Source organism: Chelonia mydas, chromosome 2, assembly GCF_015237465.2.
Source record: "Chelonia mydas isolate rCheMyd1 chromosome 2, rCheMyd1.pri.v2, whole genome shotgun sequence".
Classification (NCBI taxonomy): Eukaryota; Metazoa; Chordata; order Testudines; family Cheloniidae; genus Chelonia; species Chelonia mydas.
The window spans coordinates 41,458,299-41,485,267 of NC_057850.1; positions in this window are offsets into that span (position 1 = coordinate 41,458,299).

Sequence of the window (26,969 nt, forward strand, 5' to 3'; positions counted from 1 at the left end):
ACAAAGATGGGGCACAGGCAGCACCCAGTAAAGAGTAGTTGACAGCACTGCTGTGTGTGCTTTCCCAGGGCTCTGAGACACGCTGTGTCTGACCCTGATCTCAGTTACACCAGTTTTAAACTGACGTAATTCCATTGATTTCAGTGTTCCATTGGCAGTAAGTAATGCAGCTAGCAGGCAGAGTTGTAAGAAACAGGTTTTATTAAATATACTGTGAGGCCAGTAGCGTTACATGCTCAGGCTCTGCCATCTCTTCCAATCTCTCCTAGGGCTACTCTGCTGAGCCTCTCATCTCAAACCCAAAAACAGCTCTCCTGAACTCTAATCTTCCTCTCTGATTTCACTCACCAAACTCTGTTCACTGTAGTTAATCTTGAGTTACAAAGGTCTGGGTGGCCAATCATGCCCAACATCTCTGCTTCAGACACAGAAACTTCAAGGAGCTGTTTTTATCCTTAGTCCCACCACATGCGGCAATGGCTTATAGTCATAATCTTGCCCAAAGTTCTACATTTATTTAAAAGGACAATGACTCATTGTCCACAGATTGTGCAGCAGGTGGTTGTTTTCAGCCAAATGCAGTCCTGGCATAAATGGGTGCAATGCCATTGATCTTAGTTGATACCAAGGATGAACTGGGCTATTTGCTTGTAGTGAATGCAGACTGTGGACATTTGAGGGCAGAAACGCAAACACCCATGACTGCTAGAGAATGACTGTTGCAGGAAGGTAGATTTTCTTGGCAATCCTCCAGATTCACGTTACTGTAATTCAGCACAATCAAGTACTCAAATCTCAGCCTCTCGAATGGCAGAGGTATGCCACTGCCATTCAGATACGGAAAGCATTCTGCTGAGCTATCTCGTCTGCTACTTCGATATTAGGATACATAGAATATAAAATTTCTTCAGCACATCTCTAGTTACCCTAAATAACTAGCTAAGAAATTTGAGATGATGGTAGAACAAAGAATTAATAGAACAAAAAAAAAGTTTAATATATTTTACAACTTTCTTTATGCTAGAGAGCGGGGGAGAAAAACAACATTTTAAGTGTTGCTCTGTTTTTCCATTAGATTGTCTGCTTTTATAGGTGGTGTGTCGTTGCAAGATCCGAAGCTGAAAGTTACCTGTAGCGTGGAACTAAGACATTCAACCTGCCTGGGCAGAATCTGACCCACTGCTCATGCATGCTCATAATACAGTCACTCACAAAATGGACTGGTAGATAGTTAGATGGTAAAATGATGTTAGCAGCCTGAGTTAAGATACATAAAATGGGGAAATGAAAAGGTATAACTGTAACGTTAGCATTTACTTACTATACTACACTACTTATGGGAAAGGATGCTTATGTGTCTTTACCTTTTTAGTGTCATAAATTAAAAATTCTTGCTGTGAGCACAGGAGGGATTCATAGTTTCTCATTTTAATTAGCAAAAACTTTGACACCCTAAATTAGTGTGGATTCTTCAATATAATAAAACATTCAACTACAGGGCAGTTTTAATTTAGAGGACTCTCTTTGAGAATATTTATTCTGAAGTTGACACATTCAAGAGGGCATGCAATGGGCTAAATTTTGGCTATGCGCATGCAGATGCTCATACACCAAAAAAAAGCACAAATATATGCCCTGCCAGAAGAGGTCAAAAGATGGCTACTTCTACCCGGCCTGAAGTTAGTCACAGACAGGTCACTTCTCTAGTTCTCCATGACAGGAGATACAGAAATGTACAAGCGCATAATCACGTTGCCAGACAGTGCTGAAAACACAAAATGCCCCACCCTGACTAACCCATAAACTCTATGTGTAACCCCTTTATCACAAACACAATAAATAAGAAAGTTAGGCATGTGTTTCCCCATTTGATGTCTGAGGGATTCAGACACTTCCTTCTCATACACCATAATTTAGCTACAGAATTTTCTCTGTATGAAATATTGCTAGAGAATTTCAAGTATATGGAGCCTGGAATCAGGTGAGATTGCACATGGGTCCTAATTATTGCCAGCCCAGAAATATCCACCTGATCTGCCTTTCAGTAATCTGTCTCTTTGATTCCACAGCGATGGGCACTCCAGAAATATCGTCAAGAAAGAATTCTGTTTCCAGTTCCAGCTTAAACCAGGAAGTACAGAACAGCGGTAAGTAAACTCTTGAAGGTTTGACGGTTCAGTTATTTTAAGTATCCCACTATTTAGAGACTTATCTGACCTATTGTGAACTCACGGGTCTACAAAACAGTGCTGCAAATCCCACAAGAACAGACTCCTGAGATTTCTGGTCCTATGACTTTTGCCAAGCTTTTCAGCTTCCAGTTCTTGCTGGACTCAAGAAGGGAAGAAAGGTACAGACATGTAGAAAAATAGACAGAGAAAAAGAAGAAACTCATTTGAACCTCACAAAATACTTTGGTTTGATTTCCCCATATGGAAAGTTCTATAAAATGTAATAGAAAATTAAATTTATAGGAACATCCAGAAAACTTCTAGAAAAGATATAATTTTCAATTATATTCCATTGGTTTTTAGAATAATGTATGTAAAACTATTACATTCTCTAGGAGTTTTGCTTGCAAAAGATTTATTTTTAATTGGTCTTGTATCCTTTTTTGTTCTTTTATGCAGAACAAAGTCCCGACAGTATATATTTTAAGGAGATTTTTCCTGTTTCTTTATCTGATAAATATCAGGAGTGAAAAGATTGGAATTCCTGTATTTTTGGAGGATCACCGTGAGGTATAAGGAGAGTTTATTGCATCTCTTAGCACCTTAACAGAAGGGATGAGAATGTTGCATATTTAACAAAAAGTCTTCTTTTATTTAAAATTGGTCATTGGAATTAAATAGGTGTTAACGAAACCAATAAAAAATCCCCCAGTGTTTTAAATAGCTTCACTAAAAATCTCTTCCCCTGCTAATAACTCAACTTTCACTTGTAATGTTACCATTTCACTAGTTTCTCAGTCATGAAGTCTTCCAGCCTGGGTGGGACCTGAATTTCTACAGTTAATTTAAAAAATAAATAAAATAAAAATGGAAAATAACTCTAAAAAAGTAATAAATCAAGAACACAAGTCCAATTCTGTTTTCTTTGCAGGTCACCTTTAAGAGTGAGTTTAAGTGGTGGAAAAGGTTCTTCTTCTGATCAGTTCTTATTTCATCAAAACTGATTTTTTTGTATCTGTGCAATTTCGTAACTATTGTAAGTACTTGTTGGTATGAAGAAAAAAAGTTAATTCTGATCCAGATCTGATCTTCCCTAAACAATTAGAGCATTTGGATCTTGGGGTGTGGTTCACCTCCAACTTCAGTTCAGATATTACTTTCCCCATTTCATTCTGATCTATTCATAAAAGGAATTTCATGTACAGTAAGATATTTTTTGTTCAAGTGAAAGAGTATGTTATTTATAAAACATACTCACTTTTCCACACCTAAAGGGAAAAATTGGACCTTTTGACTTTCCAACTTTCCAGATGTGAAATTCCAGATCAGGCACAAACGTAGAACAAACATTTTTATGGGCCAGCTCTTCACCTCTCATCCTTTCCTTACAGCTGCCAATAAATTGTGAAAAAATAGCCCTGGTTGTTTCTGAGGATGCTGCCTCAGAAATACTGTAGCAAGTCCTGAGTGGCCTTTGACTTTTTAGTGTTTCTTGGAGTGGAAGGATTAAGAGCTGTCCAGGTTCCTTCCCCACGCCGAACTCTAAGGTACAGATGTGGGGACCTGCATGAAAACCTCCTAAGCTTACTTTTACCAGCTTAGGTTAAAACTTCCCCAAGGTACAAACTATTTTACCTTTTGCCCTTGGACTTTATCGCTGCCACCACCAAACGTCTAACGGGTATATAACTGGGAAAGAGCCCGTTTGGAAACGTCTTTTCCCCCAAAATCCTCCCAAACCTTACATCCCCTTTCCTGGGGAAGATTTGATAAAAATCCTCATCAATTTGCATAGGTGAACACAGACCCAAACCCTTGGATCTTAAGAACAATGAAAAAGCATTCAGATTCTTAAAAGAAGAATTTTAATAGAAGAAAAAGTAAAAAGAATCACGTCTGTAAAATCAGGATGGTAAATACCTTACAGAGTAATCAGACTCAAAACATAGAGAATCCCTCTAGGCAAAACCTTAAGTTACAAAAAGACACAAAAACAGGAATCTACATCCCATTCAGTACAGCTTATTTTCTCAACCATTTAAAGAAATCAGAATCTAACGCATATCTAGCTAGATTACTTACTAAGTTCTAAGACTCCAGTCCTGTTCTGTCCCTGGCAAAAGCATCACCCAGACAGAGCGAGCCTTTGTTTCTCCCCCACTCCAGCTTTTGAAAGTATCTTGTCTCCTCATTGATCATTTTGGTCAGGTGCTTGAGAGGTTATCCTAGCTTCTTAAACCTTTACAGGTGAAAGGGTTTTTCCTCTGGCCAGGAGGGATTTTAAAGGTGTTTACCCTTCCCTTTATATTTATGACAAGAGCGGATAAGAGTAGGGAAGGAATAAACAAACAAACAGGACAAGCTATTCTTTCCCTGTTTAGTAGCCTTGTTCTTTTATCAGATGTTACTGTTAAAGACCTGATCCAAATCCCATTGATGTAAAAAAGTTTTTCCATTGACTTCAATGGGAGTTGGACTGAAATAATTTTACCTACTTTATGCATCAATCATATGTGAGGCAATTAAAATCTTATTTCAGCAATATCCTTATGCTGTGCTATATTGCAGTATAATTTCATACACTTACAGCTCTGACATCAAACGTATATTCTGTATATTAGTGTGTCCTTCTTGATCTTCTGTAGATATTTTCCAGGCACTGACTTGGCTTGGGAGACAGCTTCTCAGATGCTAGAGATATAGAGGTACTCATATGTGCGGGGGTAGGCTTTTGGTACATACTAATTGGGCAAAAGAATCTGCCTCCTTTTACTAACATAAGCTTACTGTTTGGGCATGTAGTGCTGTGCTATGCTGCTGGGATTTCTAGCAGATGGTATCCACCCCTTTTTATTAGCTCTTCAAAAATCTGTTTATCCAGACACCACCCTTGCCTCATTCAGATTCCTTCTTAAAGACAGTTCTTGCTGCAAAGCCTACAAGAAGTGAACTAATTTTGCCAAAGTACTTGGCTTGAGTCATCCCACGTGATCTTATTTAACTCTGCCCAAGCTCACCTCTCCTTCCCACCCCCGCCCCTTTGTTCTCTTCCTCAGTGGTTGTGTCATGCCCAAGTTCTATATAGTAAGCTCTTCAGAGCAGCAACTATTAATGACTATCTGTTCGGTGAGCTCCCTAGCAGCAATTTTCTGGCATAATATAAATAATAAAAATAATAATGAAGGGTGCCCAATTATGCCACGATTATTCTCTTTGAATAGTACCTTACTCTGTGAGTAGCCCCATTGATTTCAGTAAAAAAAAGGTAATTTCTTTTGCTCAGTTTGTACCTATCAAAATTTCATCCTGTACACGTGAATATTGATTTCAATGGGCCTACTACTCCACATGAGTGGCAGAGTCTGGCTCTAAATAAATAAGGAGATTTTAGTAAATAATGTTTATGGGTGTAATGTCCAAAAGGTTTTGTAAAAGTCTTGAGATGGTTTACAAAGTCACAGGACACCACAGAGGCAGGACATGAAAGCATACTATTTAAGATGGCAGAAATCTTGTGAAATCAGCTGATTTGTATGATTTCAGTCATTTGAGGCAGAAAATTCATGAGAAAAACTAACGTGTGAAATATCAGCTTTGTGAAATCTGAATCCAAACTTTCGCCCTGACCCAGCTTTCTGCCAGAATACTAACATAAACCTAATCCAGATTCAAAAGTGACGTACGAGGTTTAGCCATGCAAATTTTCTTGAATATCTCTTAAATCAACAAGATAGGAAACTCAGATGATTACGGCTGAAATTCTGCCTTTAATTGGTGCTTGGATATTGTGGCCAATATATAGTCCTTTCCCAGGGTTTATGCATTTCAGAAAAGCATTTTAACAATTTCTTCCTCACAAATTGCTAATGTCTAATGTCTATAAGTGTCAATAACAAATGTAATCATGCAAAACATATTCCGCCCTGGAAACCTGTCACTGGTTAAATCACATCTTAGCTGGGTTGCTAGTTGTTCTAATATCTTTATATAGAGAGAAAAACAAAAGGAGTGTATTGTTAGTGAGCTTGGTACCATAATATACCCTAGGGTAATGCTTCCTGGAATGTGAACCATGACAATGAGGAAAGATAGTTCGAACACTGTCATTTCCTTCATTGGGTCACAGAATATTAATAGATGTTTAACAAAACATCTTATAACAAAAGATACAAGTAAAATCTTATATACTCAAAATAATCAGAAATCAGAAGTGAGGAAGAATAAACTAATTCTCTCTTATCTGGGATTTTGAATGTTTATTCTTGCTTTCTGATAAAAGGCATTTTCTCAGACACCCACTCCTTAGCTGTCTTCCCTGTTTTTACACCCTACTTTATATATACTAAACTACTTACTGGAAAGGATGCTTATGTGGCAGCTGCCATCTTGATCAACACTAGGGATTGAACAAAAATAGCCTGAGCTGAAAGCATGAGACTCTACAACTTGAGTTAAAGACCCAGCCTCTTAAGTCACTAAGAGATGCCCCACATCCTCTTTGGATCAAGCACTGAGGGGGACGCACACCACACACTGACCAATGGGTTACTTAATTCTTCGTGACAGAGGAAGCTCATCCCAAGCCTATAGCAGTTTGAATCGTGGATGAGGTCCCATTTATAGGACGGCTGCCATCATGGCTGAAACCAGGGAATGAAGTAGGGACCCCTCCAGAACTAAAATCGTATGGCTGTACAGGTTGAGCTAAAACAAACACTCTCTGAAGTTGGGAAACTCTAACAGATTCACCTCTTCTAGGACACAGTAACACACATTGACCAGTGGATTACATCAGGATTACTTTTTTTAAAATGGACTTTTGAACAGTCTCAGAACAGAATTTGATATACAAGACTATATTAGGCTGGGGATTGGTTTAAATTTATCTTGTGGGACTTAAGGGATCTTGACAGAATTCAAGGGAAAGTGCCAACAAGTATTACAGGACAGGCACTGAGATTGTTCCCCTAAACCTGCGTATCTCATTAGATCTGACCTATTTTAGGGTATCAAAAGAGTGCAGGAGAACCTATAAGGATGATCACGACTTCTATACTGAACTGTTTTCTCCCTCTCCTACGATACAGCATGGCTTTCTGTGGAGGCACAATTCAACCTGCAGCTGCACCAAAATCTCCTGGAGTGTGGTTTACAGGGGTGCAGCCATGGAGCAAGTGTTACTGCTTGCCTGCCCAACAGTAACCTCTGTGCAGATTTCCACTTGAAAAGCTGCCCAGACCCAAGTGTTGCTGTTCCCCAGCTCTTCCCCTTCCTATGTTGATTGTGCCTCCCTTCCCCCAAGTGCTCTAAGGGTGTACGTCTACACAGAATAAAAGACCCATGGCACTGAGTCGCAGAGCTCAGGTCAGCTGACTCAGGCTCATGGGGCTTGGGCTACATGGCTAAAAATAGCAATGTAGACGTTCATGCACAGGTTGCAGCCTGGGCTCTGAAACCCTGTGAGGAGGGGAGGGCTTTGGAACCCACATCTGAAGTCTATATTGCTCTTTTTAGCCCCACAACCCCAGGCCCATGAGCCTAAGTCAGCTGATCCGGGCTCTTGGACTTGATTCTATTTTATTGCTGTGTAGATGGACCCTGGGAGACTAGAGACTCGATAAAAGAGACTTCCTGGGTCTTTATGTTGGAGATGGTGTGGAAATGTAAGAGAGTTGCTCTCCCCACCCCCTTTTCTAGCAGGGTGGTTTCTTAGGAGCATTTTGCTACTCTCCATTTTGCATGATGCAGGATAACATGTGACCCATTGTATGTAATTTTACTGAGACATGGTATTGTCTTTGTTACGGGAGATGCTGTTGCTGAGATCACTGTGTAAACTAAAGAGATTACCACACAAAGTATTGAAGAGTACTGTGTTAGCAGAATTATAAAACAAAGATGCAGATTTTGTAGAATGCATATCTGCAGCAAAATAATTATTATTGTTATGCAAATAGTAGTCTCGGTAGAGTACATGCTTTAAAATAATATAGTATACATTTATTACACTTACAGTATTCAGTGCTAACTTTGATCAGATTCTAGGGCTAAACACATCTTGCAAACTTTGTGCCATTGGCTGATGTTTAGGAACATAAGCCCAAAATACAGATGAGCATGGAAAACTTTCTAAGATAAGAATTTGGGGTTTTGTGGATGCATTTGTTTCCCTTTGATACGTAGTAGCATGTTTTATAAATTCTCCTCTCTAGCCTGCTTTGCCTTTGACTTCAGATAAGACTTTGTCCTGCAAGATGCTCTTGGAGGTGCTGAGAATAGTTGCTTAACGCGAGGTAGGATCTTTCTGCATCATATTGAGCAAAACATACTGTTGTTTACTACTGCACCCAAGTAAGATTTGCTCATCACCAAAGTGGGGATTCTGCCAGAGGCTACTGAGATGATGTAGGTGAGAAACTAGGAGTTAAAACACTTAAGTGTGATTTGGTATATGGAAATAAAGTGCTTAGCAGCCAGTGGCCGTAAAAAGGTTACTCTAAAACTCTCCAACCTGCCACACAAGAGTGCCACAGAACCCAAGGACTGGCCCAGCTTGCTATCAAATATGTGGAGCGTTGGCCATAAGGGAATGTGTTTCAGACTAAACAAGCCCTGAACTAAAACATTTGAAGCCTTTGCTTTTGACTGCTGTTATTCTCTTTAGAGGTTTGCATTTTTTCAGCATAGCTGTACTATATTGCATGATGCTCTTACATTTAGCTTGTTTGAAGACAGTGCCACTGGCAAGCTAGATTTCTGCTTGTCTGTCTTGTCAAGGAAATCAACATTTAAGGCCGACTTCTGCCCTTACTCACAACTCCTTTGACCCATGTAGCTGCATGGGAAGTAAATCAGGGCAGAATTTGGCTCTACATAATTAATTGTACTACTGAAATCACACAGGAAGTGCCATTCAACTTGAGTAAGGGTGGCAGAATCCAGCCCTCGGAAAGAGACAAATAGGACTGGATTGTGATTGTAGGCACAGCCCAAAATGAGGGGTGATGGGTACCACTTGGCAAGAATTCTGAGTGGCTCACACACACACACACACACCTTTGAGTCACAATTCCTTCCCTTGCTCCAGGGCAATGGGGGTGGGAGAGCGCACAGCAGTTTACTGCTTGCCTCCTGTAGAAGAAAGAAATTATGCCTCTGCTGATGACACAGGGGAGTGCGCCGCTATGGCTCCTACAGGGGAGGTGGTCTCTTCTTGTTGCTCCTGCTGCTGAACAACAAAAGGGTCCTGAGGTTGGGAGTTGCTGAAGAGACTCATGTCCATACCTTGTTCTCTATCACCATCAAACTTCAGCCCATCCTCTGAGCTAAGGGTCTGTATAGACATGGATATCCCCATAGGCCGGCTTGTTTCTTACAACAGCCACCATCATTGAACCCTCCCCTGCTCTTTGCAAAAGTGGGTAAGTATTATTATCCCTATATTATAGATGGAGAAACTAAGGGACAGAGACATTAAGTGATTTGCCCACAGTCCGATAACTCAGAATCAGGGGCAGAGCTAGGAAATGTAGCTATAAAATGTAGGCCTTCTGATGAAGACCTGTGCTCTAACCACTAGACATGCCAGCTCTGTGGCATATGTTCAAGCTGTCTGTCACCACGGTAAGATTCTGTCAATAAGTCTTTGATTACATGTGAATCCTAATCCTAAAGGTGATTCACTTTTTGCATATTCATGTAAAATGTCTGATTGTTAAGGCAAAATCAAGCCTTTGCTTCCTCTATAAATATTTGTGCAATGATGCAGAATGACTGGCCAACATGCCTGCCAACACTCCATTAGATGTCATCCCATTTTACAATTAACTATTATCGTTTGATAACCTCTTGGGGTTAAGAATACAGATGTAAGATCTCCAAGATTTCTAATGGGAATACTTCATATTAAAAGTACGTTTCCCTTGAGAATGACATCTCCTCAGGGACACATATTTCAAATATTTTGGCCATCATATTTTGAAAGCTTCTTCATAAATACTAAATATGCTTTTTGTCTTGAAAGAGCTCTTATATTGACCTCCAGTAAACAAACTACCATTTAACTCTTTTTAAAAACCTAGAACAAAAAAGTATCACGGGAAACAAAGCAATGGAAAATAATGTAATCAACGAAGGAAGCATGTATATTTTGTATATAATGTGTATATTATATGAAATAGTTTAATTCTTTTTACTTTGAGGGGATGTGTTGTCATTTTTGTGACGGTGCACTGTAAAAATCTTTAGGTAGTGGAGCCTGAACCAAAACTTCTGATCTGAACATCCAGATTTTGCAGAAGTTTGGATCTAGGTTCAGATCTGAAGTTCATAGCTAGTCTCTATCCACAGTATATACTTATCCAAACTAAAACCTTAGGACTGAACCCTCCCCCAAACTTTGGGGAAGATCGGACAGCCAAACATGGGCTCAATCTTTGTTTATAAAGGATGGATTTTCATCAGTTAACAATCATGGGAGTTGCAGTTTTTAACTCTGCAGTAAACATAAATACCATTTGGAAAAACTGAAGCCAAGTCAGTGACTGTCAGTTAAGAGTGTAAAAGGCCCCATTGTTATGTAAATAAACGAATATCAAAGCGTAAATAAGGTGGGATATTTGTCAGTAGTTTGTCCGGGTTTCTTCTTTGTTGTCGTCTTCTTCTCCACCTTCTCCTCTAATTTATCCCCTTAGCTGTGTGTTGCAGGATTTAGGAAAAGCGAAGAGTAGCCAATTAAAATGAGTAGCATCTACAATGTCACTTGACACTTCCATACTGATTCTGGTTTCCATTACATCAGTGTAAATAAGGAGTGACTTCACTGATGTCAACGCAGTTACACTGGGGTGGAACTTGTGCATGTGTGCGGAGACTCAAACCCAAAGAGTCATCTTTGATCTCCCAGGATATAGCACGATTTTAAGTAATGTATGTGGAGACAGCTCAATCCGAGAACAAAGGTCTCCAGTTTTTTCTAACCTGGTTGGAAGGATAGATATTTATTATTTCCGGGTACAATCTGGGTCCTTTTATTCAGATTTTATTTGTTACGGGGATTGGATCATGCTTCAGCCTCCCTGGGACAGGAGCACTGGTCTTTCAGTCAAGACAGCTTTTACTGAAGACATTTTTTAATTAATTGTTGCCTTGCTGAGGCTGCTGAGAGCAATTCCTTTAAAAAGGTTGGTGGCTGCATTAAGGTGTTTTGTGGGACTTCCTTAATCATAGGTTTCAGAGTAGCAGTCGTGTTAGTCTGTATCTGCAAAAAGAAAAGGAGTACTTGTGGCACCTTAGAGACTAACAAATTACGTAAAAGAATCAATGGACACAAATCAGACATCAAGAATTATAACATTCAAAAACCAGTTGGAGAACACTTCAATCTCTCTGGTCACTCGATTACAGACCTAAAAGTGGCAATTCTTCAACAAAAACACTTCAAAAACAGACTCCAGTGAGAGACTGCTGAATTGGAATTAATTTGCAAACTGGATACAATTAACTTAGGCTTGAATAGAGACTGGGAGTGGATGGGTCATTACACAAAGTAAAACTATTTCCCCTTGTTTATTTCCCCTCCTCCCCCACTGTTCCTCACACATTCTTGTCAACTGCTGGAAATGGCCCACCTTGATTATCACTACAAAAAGTTCCCCCCTCCCACCCCGCTCTCCTGCTGGTAATAGCTCACCTTACCATACACACTGTAACGAGAGTGATTAGGTAACACCCATTGTTTCATGTTCTCTGTGTATATAAAATCTCCCCACTGTATTTTCCACTGAATGCATCCGATGAAGTGAGCTGTACCTCATGAACGCTTATACTCAAATAAATTTGTTAGTCTCTAAGGTGCCACAAGTCCTCCTTTTCCTTAATTACAGTTATCATTTTAGACTGGTTCTAGATACAAACAAGTAAAATGCTAAATCTTCATTCAAAAGATAGCAATATATTTACTACTGTTATCTTACACAAAACCCCACATGACCTATTAAATCGTTTGGTAATACTAACTTTTCCAAAACTATTAACAATTTATTTTTAAATATGCCCCTGAGAACAATCTTTTATGTCAACAAATTAATATTTAAAAGACTTTATTAAAAAAACTCTAAGGCTAGTTAAACTTTCAAACCACAATTAAAAAAATGTTGTATGCAGCATTTTATCGTTGCTTTCGTTCTCAGAGATTTATAGAATTTCCAAGATGTTTTGATGTAGAATCCTTTCAATATATATATTTATAAGAAACAGGAGTATGTATAATCTTAATCACTGAACAGCAATTAACTGAAGTTTTAGTGTAAAAACTATTTTTAAAAATACCATACCATGATATTTTAAATACCCATTATATATAATTGCATATTGCATAAATTTAGATAGTTTCTACAAAACATTCAGAAGGAAATGGAATTCTATTAGATTTTTGGTTTTATGCATAAAGTCCTATATACCTGTTGTTTGTGTGTGAGATAACAATTTAAAATATAAAACATGTGTGGTAAGAGATGTGCTGAACAGTTCTCAACTAATTCAGAAAGCCACACATTTAGGGTGCTTTACATACCACAAATGGCACAGACATCTCTCCTATTCCTCTCACTTCAGTTCACCTGATCAGTTCACACCAGACACTAGGTGCTTGAGTCTTCATGCAAGCAGAGGTGAGAACTGCTAAACTGAAAGAAAATCTAAGTGAAAGGGAAAAGCTTTTCTAAGAGCTTTCACATGGCTCCTGTTGCTAGGGAAACCATTTCTTTGTCTGCATGCGGTCAGAATCAGAGAATTTGCATCTGAAGTCAGACGCTCAGACAACGCACATTGCATCATGTTAACATGAAAGTAAAATATTGGTTGCTTAAAATCTATGACACAAGGAAAAATACTAAAATATAACTTAAAAAATAGTTCCCTGTTTTCTTATTTTGGGGAAAATCTGGAGATTGGATCTGTAGTCTGAGTTATTCTTTTTAGAAAGGATAAGAAATATTGAAGAATCTCTGTCTGCCCTGCAAGTCTGAGATACAGAGAAACTTTTCTGTTTTTATTGTTATGCGTATTTCAGTAGAACTGTCAATTCTTTTTAATTCCTCACCATTGGGTCTGACCCTGCAAAGTACAGAACACCCTGTGTGAGGCTGTCTCCTCTCAACTCCTCTGATGTCAATGGAAGTGAAAGGCGGTCAACTTTCAGCACCAAGACTGGAGCCTAGATAAGTCAAGACCATACAGGGTGGGCTATATCCCTCCTCTCTATCTATCAAGGCATTTATATCACATTTATAAAGCACCTGCATCTGCCATTAATTTCAATCTCAGAATCTGTCCCAATGTACATAAAAGGAAATTAAAGCACAACACAGATCTACTTTGATGTCGTATGTGGACCTTTCCGTTATAACAAGAATGACAGTCACAATACCAATCAACCTTCTACCATCCCTGCAACTCAAAAAAACAAGAACAAAGAAGACCTGAAACAAACAAATAATCCATCCCAAGAAGGTGTCTTTTACACTGAAAAAGGACATGAGCCAGGAACTTGATGAAGACCATTAGAGGCTTTGCTGTTGCTAATCAATTTTACTTGGAAAGTGCTCATGCTGAAGAGATGGGCATCAGTCTAAAACTCTAAGATAGACAGAAATTCATAAGAATTGTCCTTAAAGTCCTGAGAAACTTGAAAGTCTTTGAAGATTAAGGGATGACTTGATTAGTCTAAAATATCAAAATGAAGAACAAATATTTAATAATGGGCTCTTCACTCTAGCAGAAAAAGGTATAACATGATCCAATGTCTGGAAGTTGAAGCTAGACAAATTCAGATTGGAAATAAGACGTAATTTTTTAACAATGAGAGTAATTAAGCATCAGAGCAATTCACCAAGGGTCATGGTGGATTTTCCATCAGTCACAATTTTAAAATCAAAATTGGATGCTTTTTCAAAAGATATGCTCTTGGAATTATTTTAGAGAAATTCTATGGTCTGTATTATACAGGAGGTCAAACAAGATGATCACAGTGGTCCCTTCTGGCCCTGGAATCCATGAATCTATGAATTGTGCATGCACCAGAATGCAGACCAGCAGTACATGAAACGTCATTACTATAAGAAAAATAAAGAAAGGCCTATCTGAAAAGCATAGTAAAATACACAGAACACTACTGAATTAGCAGCTTTCATTTACAGGTTTTGAGATCACCAGACAACAGGCTCCACAATTTAGTAAAACAGACTGATTCAAAAGAGGCCTAAAATTACAAAGATGCAGAAACATGGGGAAAGAAAAAAAACTTCCAAATTTAGTTTAAAAGTACAGATGTCTTTGTTTTTTCATTGGCAATCCTAACACTTTTGCCTTTGGACATTTTATTTTAAAGAAACATCTGTCCAATTTGGACCTGTCATGCTGTGACTGTGATTAGTTAGAGATGTTACAAAAAGCAAAGTTACTCATGCAAGGAAAGCCTATGGATTCAGAATCGCATGATCAAATAGCAGATATAGCAGTGCACTTCAAGATTATAACAAGAGAGTAATAATAAACATTTGCAGTTCTGTCGGAACTTTCATCCAAGGATCTCTAAGCACTCTACAAATATTAATTCATTACATCTTTCAGAGAAGTGATATAATAAGAATTCATTGTCACCTCTGGGATGGAAAATGACACATATTCAAAAGCATACAGCAACACTGTACAACAGCTTAGGGTAGTAAAATAAGATAGAATCCAGCTGAGACTGCAGGAGGGACTTAAGTAGGCAGTATGTAATTACCAACACTGAGTTTGGCCAGGATATCATATTTAACATCCCCTGTGGTAGGGAAACTGCCATGGGATCTTTATGGCGACAAGTGGTCAGGTAGGAAAATGTTTTATCCAAAAGGCAGCACTGTGTTCTGCTTTACATCTCATCCAAGTGAACTTTGAGCTAAATTCTCCTCTCACTTTACACAAAGCGTAAATCCTGCATAAATCCATTGCCAATTCTTGTCTCTGAGTAGAAGTACTCCAGATTTACACTCATAACAAGCAGCAGAATTTGGTGTTCCATATCTCTGATACCATCCTGTGGGACTGACACAGTAGACAAGTATCACCTACCAACATCACTTCCTGTAGTCTCTACAGCAGTCATCATTATGAAGTCAACACACAGTGGTATATAAGCAGCAGTTATTCCTTATTCTAAATAGAGGGAGGTAACACTTTTTGAAGTAAAACAGTGGGTAAATGTTGACTCTCATGGTGACCACTGCAAGTGCTCCTCTGAGGTGTCTCATTCAGGTACTCACCCAGTTCCTCCTTAGCTTCTGAAAAATTATGGCATCACAGCCAAAGTTTGAGATGAGTGAGCTAGATTGGCATATACCTGACTTCTTCTCAGGTGCATGCACCATTAAATACTCTTGCTGAAAGTCCAATTCAAGTAATGTATATTTTGTGTATACAGGATCACTACCCACACTGCCAGTTTACAGTCAATAAATAAATACTGACCCACCCCTCTTCAGGTTCTTCAAGGAAAATGCATAGTATTTTTTTCCCATCTGAACTATAATCCTCCTCTTGAATGCAAGTGTTGTCATCTCTACTGAATACCAGAGACATGCACAAACTTAAAAATGTGGCAGAATGAAAAGGAAAAGGAAAATCTCTTATCAAAGGGGTAATAGTCATTCCAAAAATAATTATATAAAAGCCAACGTAAGCTGGTCTTTGTTACATACTATTATATATGAGGGGTTTCCATTGCAATAAACAGGACTTAGCCAACAAAGAGCATAGGCCCACAATCAACTTTGCATGCTATCATACCCACTGAACCTTAGCAATATTCAGTGTTTTCTAAAGGGATCGCACATGTCATTATTAAACGCTTTTCACTGTATTGTTTTGAATGGAAATATTTTCCTGTCAAACATTTTCTTTTCAGTTTTCTTCATAAATCATGTATTGATATTGTCTAAGCTACCTAAATTCCTTTTCATTATCTACTTAGAAAATGTATGGGGGGAAGTGAATGGGAGCATCAAAGGGCAAAAGAAGGGAGAGAGTGGACTGACAAATACAGAGAAAGAATTGGAGTGTGTCAGACTTGGAAGCTTTTCAGTCTGACCACTCACATTTTGTATGCAAATGCCTCAAAACGAGAATGAGCGGTACCACAGAGAATAAGGATACGTGCACATACCTGATGAGAACATTTTTTTTCCTGAGTTTGAGCACAGATACACCAACTGAAAGCTGGGAAATACTGTTGCTAAATTCTACCAGTTAAGTTAATTTACTTGCTTTACATAGAGTACATTTGGTGAATATTCATTTACTTAAAAGGCTTTCTAGCTCGCTTTCACTGAACTATTTTTGCATTGGTCATTTTCTGTTTTTCAGCTGTTACAAATATTTATCACAGAGTGAGGATCATTTTTTTTCTAGCTTTAAATAGTCCGGAACAGATTGATTAATCTAAACAAACACCCTGATCCTTCAATGTGCTGCAATTGCTTTGTACTACATGGTACACAACAGACTTAAACCCAGCTTAACCAAACATGCAAAGAGCCAGCATTAGAGCTTTGGCACTATTTCCTCTCCTGGCTGCCAGGGTAGGGGGTCCTGGTCGTGGCTTCCCTGCATCCTGGCAATCCCCTTGAGGATATGCCCCCTTGGGGATGTTGACAGATCTGCTCCTACTACATCTGCCCCCTTGGGGATGTTGATAGATGACGCACTTTGGAGAAGCACTAACTCTAACTTACACTAAGGCAGCAATGCCAGCCCAGGATCAAGCTGTCCAAAAAGTGACTTAAAGCCACCTTTTCACTTCCCTCTTGAGTTGCACTGTGAGCTCCCCAGCCAGAGCTGAGGATCAGGGCCAATAACTGCATCAGTTTCTGTACCCAAAATAGAGAAGTAATGGAAAAGTTAAAAAACATCTTTATGTAAACCCTTGTGATGGAAAACAGCCGTACAGCAGTTCTCATCCAAGAACATTGTTACAAAGAAGCAGTTTTTTTGATACTACTGTATATGTTATAAAAGTGTTCAACAGCTAAACTCCATTAGAGTTATATTTGTATTACAATACGTTAGGCTGCTCAGGTTGCAAATTCAGCTTTAGCCATTAAAGCTCTTAGAAAGGGTTTGGAGTCAACATGATCAACTCCTACTTGAAACCAGCAGGAGGAAAGGACTTACTCATAAGCTTGAGTGATGTTCATATCTCTGCTGCATCATCCCTCCTTCAGAGTGAGGCTGGCAGAGATGCAAAATGTCAAAGGAGCTGTTGCCCAGGGATCCTGGGGAAACCCCATGTCAGACTCCATAAATCCCCACCTGAACACAGAGAGCCTAGTATTCTCTCAAGACCCCATTTTGCCACATTGGCTTCTGGACAGAACATGGTCTCGGTGACTACCTTTGTCCCCTTTGGTTCCTGGAATTAGTCCATCGGTAAAGGGAGAACCTGGCACACACACAGAGCAGCAGTTCCCCAATTTCATCTCCCTCTAATTGGAGTGTCACCTGAAGCTGAGGTGCTGCATTAACATGGAGGGAGAGAAGCTATGTGGAAGGAGATGATGACATTCCTTTGCATGGGATCCCCCACCCTATTTGGATCTCCATGATTTTGCTCACCTCTGCACTGCACAGTGGAAGGGAACAAAGAGCCCTTCACAAGATAATAGGTCACTGGCATGAATCTGAGTCAGGTCAGTAGTGACTAGAGATTGGCTCAAGTTGCAAAGCGTGGATTCAGAGACACAAATTCTTCCCAACTTTGGGGTTGTTCAGATACAGGTTTCTAGTGCGGGCACGTTGCCAAAAGTGTCCAAAGGCCTATGGGTATGTCTATTCTTGGAGCCAGGGGTACAATTCCTAACTCACAGAGACTTACTTCTGCTCTGATTGAGCTAGCACATTAAAACCAGTAGTGGAGCCCCGTAGTATGGACTGTGGTGAGTGATGGCATGGGCTCGCCATGCCGAGTCCATACCCATGGGGCTCAGGTACATGCCACCGCTCGCCATTATCCATGCTATCCCAGCTACACTATTACTGTGGGCTAGCACAATGAGAGCTGTTGCAAATATGTCTAAGTGAGCTGGAAATCATGCCCCCAGCTCCAGTGTAGACATACACTGCCTGTCAAGTCATTTGTATATAATTAGTTGGATGTCTGAGTCCATTTCCTAGTAAAAAGCTTTCAGCTACAAAAATAGCCAGCACCATTATTACCCTTTTTGGCAGTCTCTGAAAAAAGAGACTAAAAGTCAAATACTTAAGGAGAATGAATTGCAGGGGCTCCCCCAGGATAAGGTAGAGCCACAGTGAAGTATAAGTGAAGAAATTTATGCTTGTACTGCCTGAGCCTGTTTTAGGGCTTAATAAAGGACTTCTTACCATATCTAGTATGACTGCCAATCTCTCTGTCTGCTCATACAGGATCTATGTGCCTAGTGACTATCTTTTTGAGTTCTCCTCCCAGACCCCATTCATGACAACACTCCACTGTATATGGCTCAAGTCAACACAGGCGGCAGTCTCAGCTCAAGGGAGGCCTAGGACTGGGATAGCAGGGGTGCTTCAGATCAAGACTGACAGTATGGGCAAAGCTCTGGAGAAAAGCTTTCACTGCCACACAATGCCCACCTTGAGCTAGTGCTGTAAGTTCTTCTTCTCACTTTGATGAACGCAATATTCACTTTAAGCTTTTCCAAAGAATCGTTTTGACATGGAGCAGCCTATTAAAATCGTATCCTTTGGTCTTAATACTTTCCATCCAAGCTTCTCAAACATTAGTCAGCTGAGCTGCAAACCAACCTGAGGGGATGTGGACACTTCTAGCTAGAGGGATGGTCCCCTGCTGGAGGAGACTACCCAGCCTAGCTCTCATTGAACTAAAAACAGAATGTAGCTGCATCAGTACGAGCAGCAGGAGGGGCTAGCTGGCCCACGGCGTACATGCCTAGAGTCTCTGAAGGACACATACTCAGGGCAGCTACATTCTATTTTCAGCATGCTCGTGGAATGAGAGCTACCACAAGTATTTCTCCTTAACCTAGAAATCACACCCTCAAGTAGAAGTGTAGGCATATCCAGAGTTAGGTATTATAAGCCCCACTTTGCAAATGGAAAAATTTAAGCACATCAAGGCTAAACATCTCCTGACTTCCAGTCCCACGTCAGTCTTAACCACAAATGCATACTTCCTCCTAAATTTAAAAAAAAAAAAAAAAAGATAGATGATGTAGTCTATTAGGAAAAGGCTAAAACCACGGAGGAAGTCAGAATGTCAGTCTCCTATTTTCTATTTTCATAGTAGCTCCTCCTCCTATATTGTAAACAATAGGAGAACAAAAGAAGATGAGTAGCTACAAGAAAGAAAACTAAGCCCTAAATCAGAGTGAGGTGTTATTAAAGAACTGGAAGAAAGAAAGAAAGAAAATGATAGCTCATCAGCACTATTCCTTGTTGTTTCAAACAAAGAAGCAGACCTCTCATGTACCAAATAAGGGTACACCTTTTCTTGCTCATTGGTAACCAAGATCATAAGACTAAAGGCTAGATAAGAGAATGAAGATTTTGCAATTTCCAAAGCCCTTTACAAATCAGATCATTAATTCACAGGATTCATACATTCATATACAAACACGATCAATGATTATTTCTCTTTCCTCCTCCACATAAATCAATTTTAGAATGTGTTGTGGAGAAGGAAATTGACATTACCCAACATACAGATGTCCTGAGAACTCTGAAAACTGTTGACTGAGCAAGCTACCTGAGAGATCACCTTTCCCTTCATTTCAAAGCATGTATTCCCTAATTTGGCTAATGCTGAGAGATGTGTCTCTTTACAGGGTCTTGTGTCCCTTCGCCTTTGGAAAACAATGGAAGAGGATTGTATAAAAAACTCTCCAAATTCAAACATATGGAATCTTGTCTGCAATTTGTGTTTGAGAGGAAGAGTTGTTTAAATTATATACATAAATCACACTATTTACATAAATTTTATCTACAGATCTCTGACAGTGACAGTCCATATAAGCTACCATTTTTACCATGTGCAGCCTATGAAACCTAGCCCTCACAACCTTTGTCATGAGAACAGAACAGTTGCTGTGCTGTTTTTGTTCTTGGCACATTCCTTTAACTAAATCATAATAGCTACATTTCCTTTCTAGTTAATGTGAATTTACTGCTGATGAAAGGTACCAGATTAGCAACTCTGGAAACTGAAGTCTGCTGTTTATCCAGAGAACTAGCACAATATATGTAATGGGAGTGCAAATTACCACCCCACCAAAGTGCCTCAAAACTGACATGCCGTAGACACTTCTACAGGCAAACGGGTAGTTCATATTCCATGTCTATTTAGTTCTTATCCTCTCTGGTGAATTTGCCAACAAGGGTGCCAACTGGATCCAACTGAAAAATTGGATCAACTTTTTAAAAACATTTTTAACTAAAATTTCACCCTGATTTTATGTCAAAATTTCAACAAAACCATTTCATTGTAATTCAGAATTTTGAAAACTTCCAGCCAGCTTCAAATGGCTATTGTAGTGCCAAGAGGTTGCTTTTGATATATAATTATTAGCATAATTTTAACCTCACGTCTAGTCTGAGAAATGTGGCATTTTTCATTTGACATTTTCAAAAGAGCTGATTAAATAAAGGATTTTGCATTTTTTTGTCCAATTTTTTTCTTCCCCACCCTCCAAACTTTCAAATGTTGACCAGCTTTATGGGTGGTCAAATGGGGCAGAGAGGGAAAAATGCAAAAATTTCAGCAAAATGTTTCCTTTTCCTTTTTCAAATTGTGAATGTTCAAAATTGCAAAATTCAAATAATGTTGCTTACCTGTACTTTCCAGTATTCTGCCTTTTAACTCGCCTGCCCAAAATAGATTCTGTACAATTCATTTCTGATGGTAGGTATTGCCAAAACAGCCAGTTGTTTGCAAGAGACATGAAAATAAATAGCAGTACCCTCTCTGTAATGTCTCATATCTATAATTCCATTAGAGGTACAAAAGGATATAACTTTTGCTCATTCAGTTTTGTTATAGTTCAGGGCAAACTATTAACTTCATACTATCTGTATTAAAATGAAAATAGTAACTGAGAGAAGGAGTTGTTCTGTGTGGCATGTAGGATTGTATCTGTTTTAACTAAATCTGCTCTTAGACTCTTCTTTCACAGGCAAGTTTAAGATGGTTTAACTTGTCTTCATGTTACAAAACAAATGCAAAATCCTATACTAATACAATGTTAAAGATACACTGAAAAGTCACAGAGGCCACAAGACTGCAATTGGATCCACATGGGTGAAAGGGTCCAAGTAGCATGGATACAAATGAACGCTCAGGACCTATGTCAGCACTTGCTGAAGTTAATTTTCACCTGGCAATATGAACTTAAAACTGAATGCACCTTTCAGTTTTAGCCAGAGCCAGACACCATAGCTATCTTATCAGCCCAATGCCTCCATTCACCAACTTCACTTTTGACAGGATTAAAAAGATTTGGGCACATAACCTGAAAATAATGCATTTTATTATATGTGTGTGTGTGTCACATCATATTGTTTTATCAAGATCATCATTTCACAATGTGTTAAACTATGTTGCCTTGCAGGCCACTTTTGTGATGCAATCTACAGTGGCATGCTGTATTGGACAAGACAAATGCAAGGTGTATGCTATAAATGCAGCATGAAGTGTCTGAAACAGAACATGTCACATCCAAAACAAGAAGCAACAAAAGCCTTTGCAGGACAATCCAGATGCTGAAAAAATCTCTTCAGACAATGCCACTGGTAAACAGTCCCTGTAAAAAGAAAAGGAGTACTTGTGGCACCTTAGAGCTGTAGCTCACGAAAGCTTATGCTCAAATAAATTGGTTAGCCTCTAAGGTGCCACAAGTACTCCTTTTCTTTTTGCGAATACAGACTAATACGGCTCCTACTCTGAGTCCCTGTAAGCAACCAACTTTCAAATTCATACTTGAACAAACAAATGTATACATGTATATAATGTATATAATGTATGAGAGTGCTGAAGGAATTGGCGGCTGTGATTGCAGAGCCCTTGGCCATTATCTTTGAAAACTCGTGGCGAACGGGGGAAGTCCCGGATGACTGGAAAAAGGCTAATGTAGTGCCAATCTTTAAAAAAGGGAAGAAGGAGGATCCTGGGAACTACAGGCCAGTCAGCCTCACCTCAGTCCCTGGAAAAATCATGGAGCAGGTCCTCAAAGAATCAATCTTGAAGCACTTACATGAGAGGAAAGTGATCAGGAACAGTCAGCATGGATTCACCAAGGGAAGGTCATGCCTGACTAATCTAATCGCCTTTTATGATGAGATTACTGGTTCTGTGGATGAAGGGAAAGCAGTGGATGTATTGTTTCTTGACTTTAGCAAAGCTTTTGACACGGTCTCCCACAGTATTCTTGTCAGCAAGTTAAGGAAGTATGGGCTGGATGAATGCACTATAAGGTGGGTAGAAAGCTGGCTAGATTGTCGGGCTCAACGGGTAGTGATCAATGGCTCCATGTCTAGTTGGCAGCCGGTGTCAAGTGGAGTGCCCCAGGGGTCGGTCCTGGGGCCGGTTTTGTTCAATATCTTCATAAATGATCTGGAGGATGGTGTGGATTGCACTCTCAGCAAATTTGCGGATGATACTAAACTGGGAGGAGTGGTAGATACGCTGGAGGGGAGGGATAGGATACAGAAGGACCTAGACAAATTGGAGGATTGGGCCAAAAGAAATCTGATGAGGTTCAATAAGGATAAGTGCAGGGTCCTGCACTTAGGATGGAAGAATCCAATGCACCGCTACAGACTAGGGACCGAATGGCTAGGCAGCAGTTCTGCGGAAAAGGACCTACGGGTGACAGTGGACGAGAAGCTGGATATGAGTCAGCAGTGTGCCCTTGTTGCCAAGAAGGCCAATGGCATTTTGGGATGTATAAGTAGGGGCATAGCGAGCAGATCGAGGGACGTGATCGTTCCCCTCTATTCGACACTGGTGAGGCCTCATCTGGAGTACTGTGTCCAGTTTTGGGCCCCACACTACAGGAAGGATGTGGGTAAATTGGAGAGAGTCCAGCGAAGGGCAACAAAAATGATTAGGGGTCTAGAGCACATGACTTATGAGGAGAGGCTGAGGGAGCTGGGATTGTTTAGTCTGCAGAAGAGAAGAATGAGGGGGGATTTGATAGCTGCTTTCAACTACCTGAAAGGGGGTTCCAAAGAGGATGGCTCTAGACTGTTCTCAATGGTAGCAGATGACAGAACGAGGAGTAATGGTCTCAAGTTGCAATGGGGGAGGTTTAGATTGGATATTAGGAAAAACTTTTTCACTAAGAGGGTGGTGAAACACTGGAATGCGTTACCTAGGGAGGTGGTAGAATCTCCTTCCTTAGAGGTTTTTAAGGTCAGGCTTGACAAAGCCCTGGCTGGGATGATTTAACTGGGAATTGGTCCTGCTTCGAGCAGGGGGTTGGACTAGATGACCTTCTGGGGTCCCTTCCAACCCTGATATTCTATGATTCTATACACTAAAGAGATTTCAGAACTATACTTGAAGAGGGGGCTGTAGAATCTTTATCTGCCAAACATATAACCAGGGTTAACATCTCCTCTCCATTGAGGACAATGACGTTGCACCATTGTCAGTGAAAGGAGAATTTGGCTCAGATCATGCCAACAAAGAGTAAAACACTTAAAGACCATCAAATTTTAGTGTACTATATCAACAAGAACAGTTAGATAACTTATGAGTCCGCATTAGAATATATGAGTGGTTTTACATGAAAAGTGTTTATTTATAAAATCTTAAGTCCTTCTTTTTCTTTTGATATGCTAGCTGGCTCACTTTCACTACCTATGGCCAAATTCAGAGGTGATGTAAAAGGTGATGTGAGATGGACTCCCTTACACTTAGATTGCCTCTAAGATCCCTTAGGCCTACTTATACTCACTCACCAATGAATAAGACTGACTACACTTGTGCAATTTAAATGCTGAGGAGCCAAAAGAAGAGGCAGCCTACTTTAACTTACCCCTTCCTGTTAGTTGCTTTTCTTTGCTTCACTCCTCTCCTTCCACCCTTCCGTATATGAGTTCCAGTAACACAAACTTCCTTAAATTCCCTTAAATGGGTTTAAGGATTCCCTTAAAGCCAGATCCACAGGTGATGTGGAAAAGGTGAGGTAAATTACACTTTGGTAAGTGGGTATGAGTCTAAATGAATCTAAGGAAATGGAAATGGAAACTAAGTCTGAGGGAAATTAAATTGTTGTAATGTACTCATGGGACAGGGCATGGAACGTGTAAGAGACACCAACTCAGACTCCCTCTAGACAGATAGAACTCAGATACACATTTGAATTTGACTCCTATTATCTACCTTTGAAAAATCAAATGTATCCTAGTCTGTAGACATGGGTACATTCTGTGCAAAATCCTTAAAAGGATACTGTTACGTTTGCCTCACCCACAAATTGACTTAGCTTGACATATCTTAGGTTTTGCCCTAGAGGCACAGATTCTTTTCAAACAGCATAATGCAAACAAGAACAATTGCCTGGTTTGCTATGTGACCCACTGTATCAAACAACTATTTACATGTGTCTCAGGTCAGGTGACAGTCACATGTGTGGTGGCAGGAGACAGTGCGTGGCCACCTATGTATTTGTGATAGGTCTGATAATGAACTGGGCATTTTGGGGAAGGAGGAAAGGGGATTTCTTGCTATGTTGTATCAAAAACAAGTTACCAAAAAATCTAACCAAAACAAAAAACAAATATGCACTCACCTATGTAAGGTTATCACAGAGTAGCTGGTCCCTGTGGAGAGACTGAGGCCAGCTCCCTTGGACCAGAGCAGGGGAGCTCAATCCAGCTGGGCTGCACCTGGGTCTATAAAGGGCTGCTGATGAGGCAGTCAAAGAAGAACTGAGACAGGCTGAGCTCTCAGGAAGGCAAGCCATGCTGGAGTGGAGCCAGCTCTTGTGGTGAGTCCCTGGAGTAAGGGATTCATGGAAGCAGCCCTGTGACTGCTGCTCCAGGAAGGGAGCAGAGCTGACTGAGGCTGGGACACTGCCAGGAGCTAGAGTGCCAGAGACCCCTGGGAGTGGTGGCCCTGAAACCTGGGGCCAAGGATTGTGTTCTGTTTTGTGTGCCAGCCTCTGTGAAACAACTACCCCCTCCTTGAAAAGGACTGGGCATGGCAGCACATGCTTTGGCGCTGGAGAGAAACACAGTTCAGTGGCAAGGGCATTACCATGAAAAGGCTGCAGAAGCACAAATGGACAAAATCAAAATCTAACCAGAATTGTTTGCAAAACCAAAGCCCTCTTTTTTAGTTAAGTTTTGATTTTACTAAATTAAAGCCCCCAACCATTTTAAGCTGGGTCCCATTTTATCCAGCCTCCATCATTTTTGAGGGTAAATGGCTGCTGTTTCATTCCATTTCCATTTTAAATAGATTTAGTTAAACATGGGATGGTTTTGGTTTCCAAAATCTCATTGGTTGGCTTTTGGTTTTACTAAACCAGATCATCCAAAGGTGATTCGGATATGGATTCAATTTTCTCGGAACCCCTCATGTTTTGGGCAGTTAGGATAAATCATTCCAGTTCTGGCCCTTTTTTAGCCGTGAGAATCTTCAGTAGCAATGATTTACTTGGAAAGGGAAAACATATTACAGCAAAGATACCCCAAAGGCAGAGAAAGTGAAACTGGACTGCCATTCTAGCTCATGTTAGTTCTATCAGGTGAACACTCACAATTCCAAAACCACTTGTCAGAAAAATAGTTATACGGTCCCAGTTTTGAATCCTATCCATCCTGTCTGCCCAGGGACTGCATGTATGCACTCCAAATGCAGTTTGGCGCAGTCCCTAACACATGGCAGTAGAAATTATAGCATACAGCCATCTGCACAGCAGGTATTCCACAGTGCAGCAGCTGAGCATGCAGTCACCATTTTCTCCTGTTGCTGACATGGGTTAATAGGGACAGAGCCAGGAAGCAAAGCAGAAATAATAGTGATTTGATCCAAAAGGGAACATAAAATAGAACTGTAACGAGCAGGCAAGCAAAGAGTCAGCAGCGTGATGTGTCTGTGAGAGAGAGCAGCAGCCTAGCACAGCTGCATCCTAGAGACCCAATTTGTAATGACTCAGCATATTGCATGCCAAAAGATTTGCCCACCCCCACAACTGTAGACGTTTAGAGGTGGATGCCTTGGACCAAATCCATCCCCGGTGTAAGCCCATGGAAGTCAGTGGAGCCATGCCAGTGACGAAGGCCAATTGTGCATCAAGAAGTGATAAGCAGCTGAAAGAGTGTCAAAGCAAAAGAGGACTTCCCTTTCTAAGAACTTGGGAGTCTAGTATTACTCGTCTCTATTTCCTGCTGTCCTTTCAATTCATTCAAGTATTAGGTGGGAAGCCAAAGCCTATTAATTATCCGTAGCCAAAGAGATAGAATAGATAAGTCTCCCAGAAAGGATTCTGATATTTGATCGGTTTTATGGATTTGGGCCAAGAGATTATCACTAGATCCTGCAAGCAAAGCATAAGCCTGAGGCCTGCTGCAAGTCAGTATTTAATGTGGGGAACTGTTTTCCAGACCTTAAGAACTATACCTGGCAACTGTGCACTGATATGACAGAATGGGAACATTTGCCAGGATTTTGTAATATGTTAAATACACAAACATATTTGTCCAGCCCCACGCACACCTATGGTGCTACATAAAAGATGA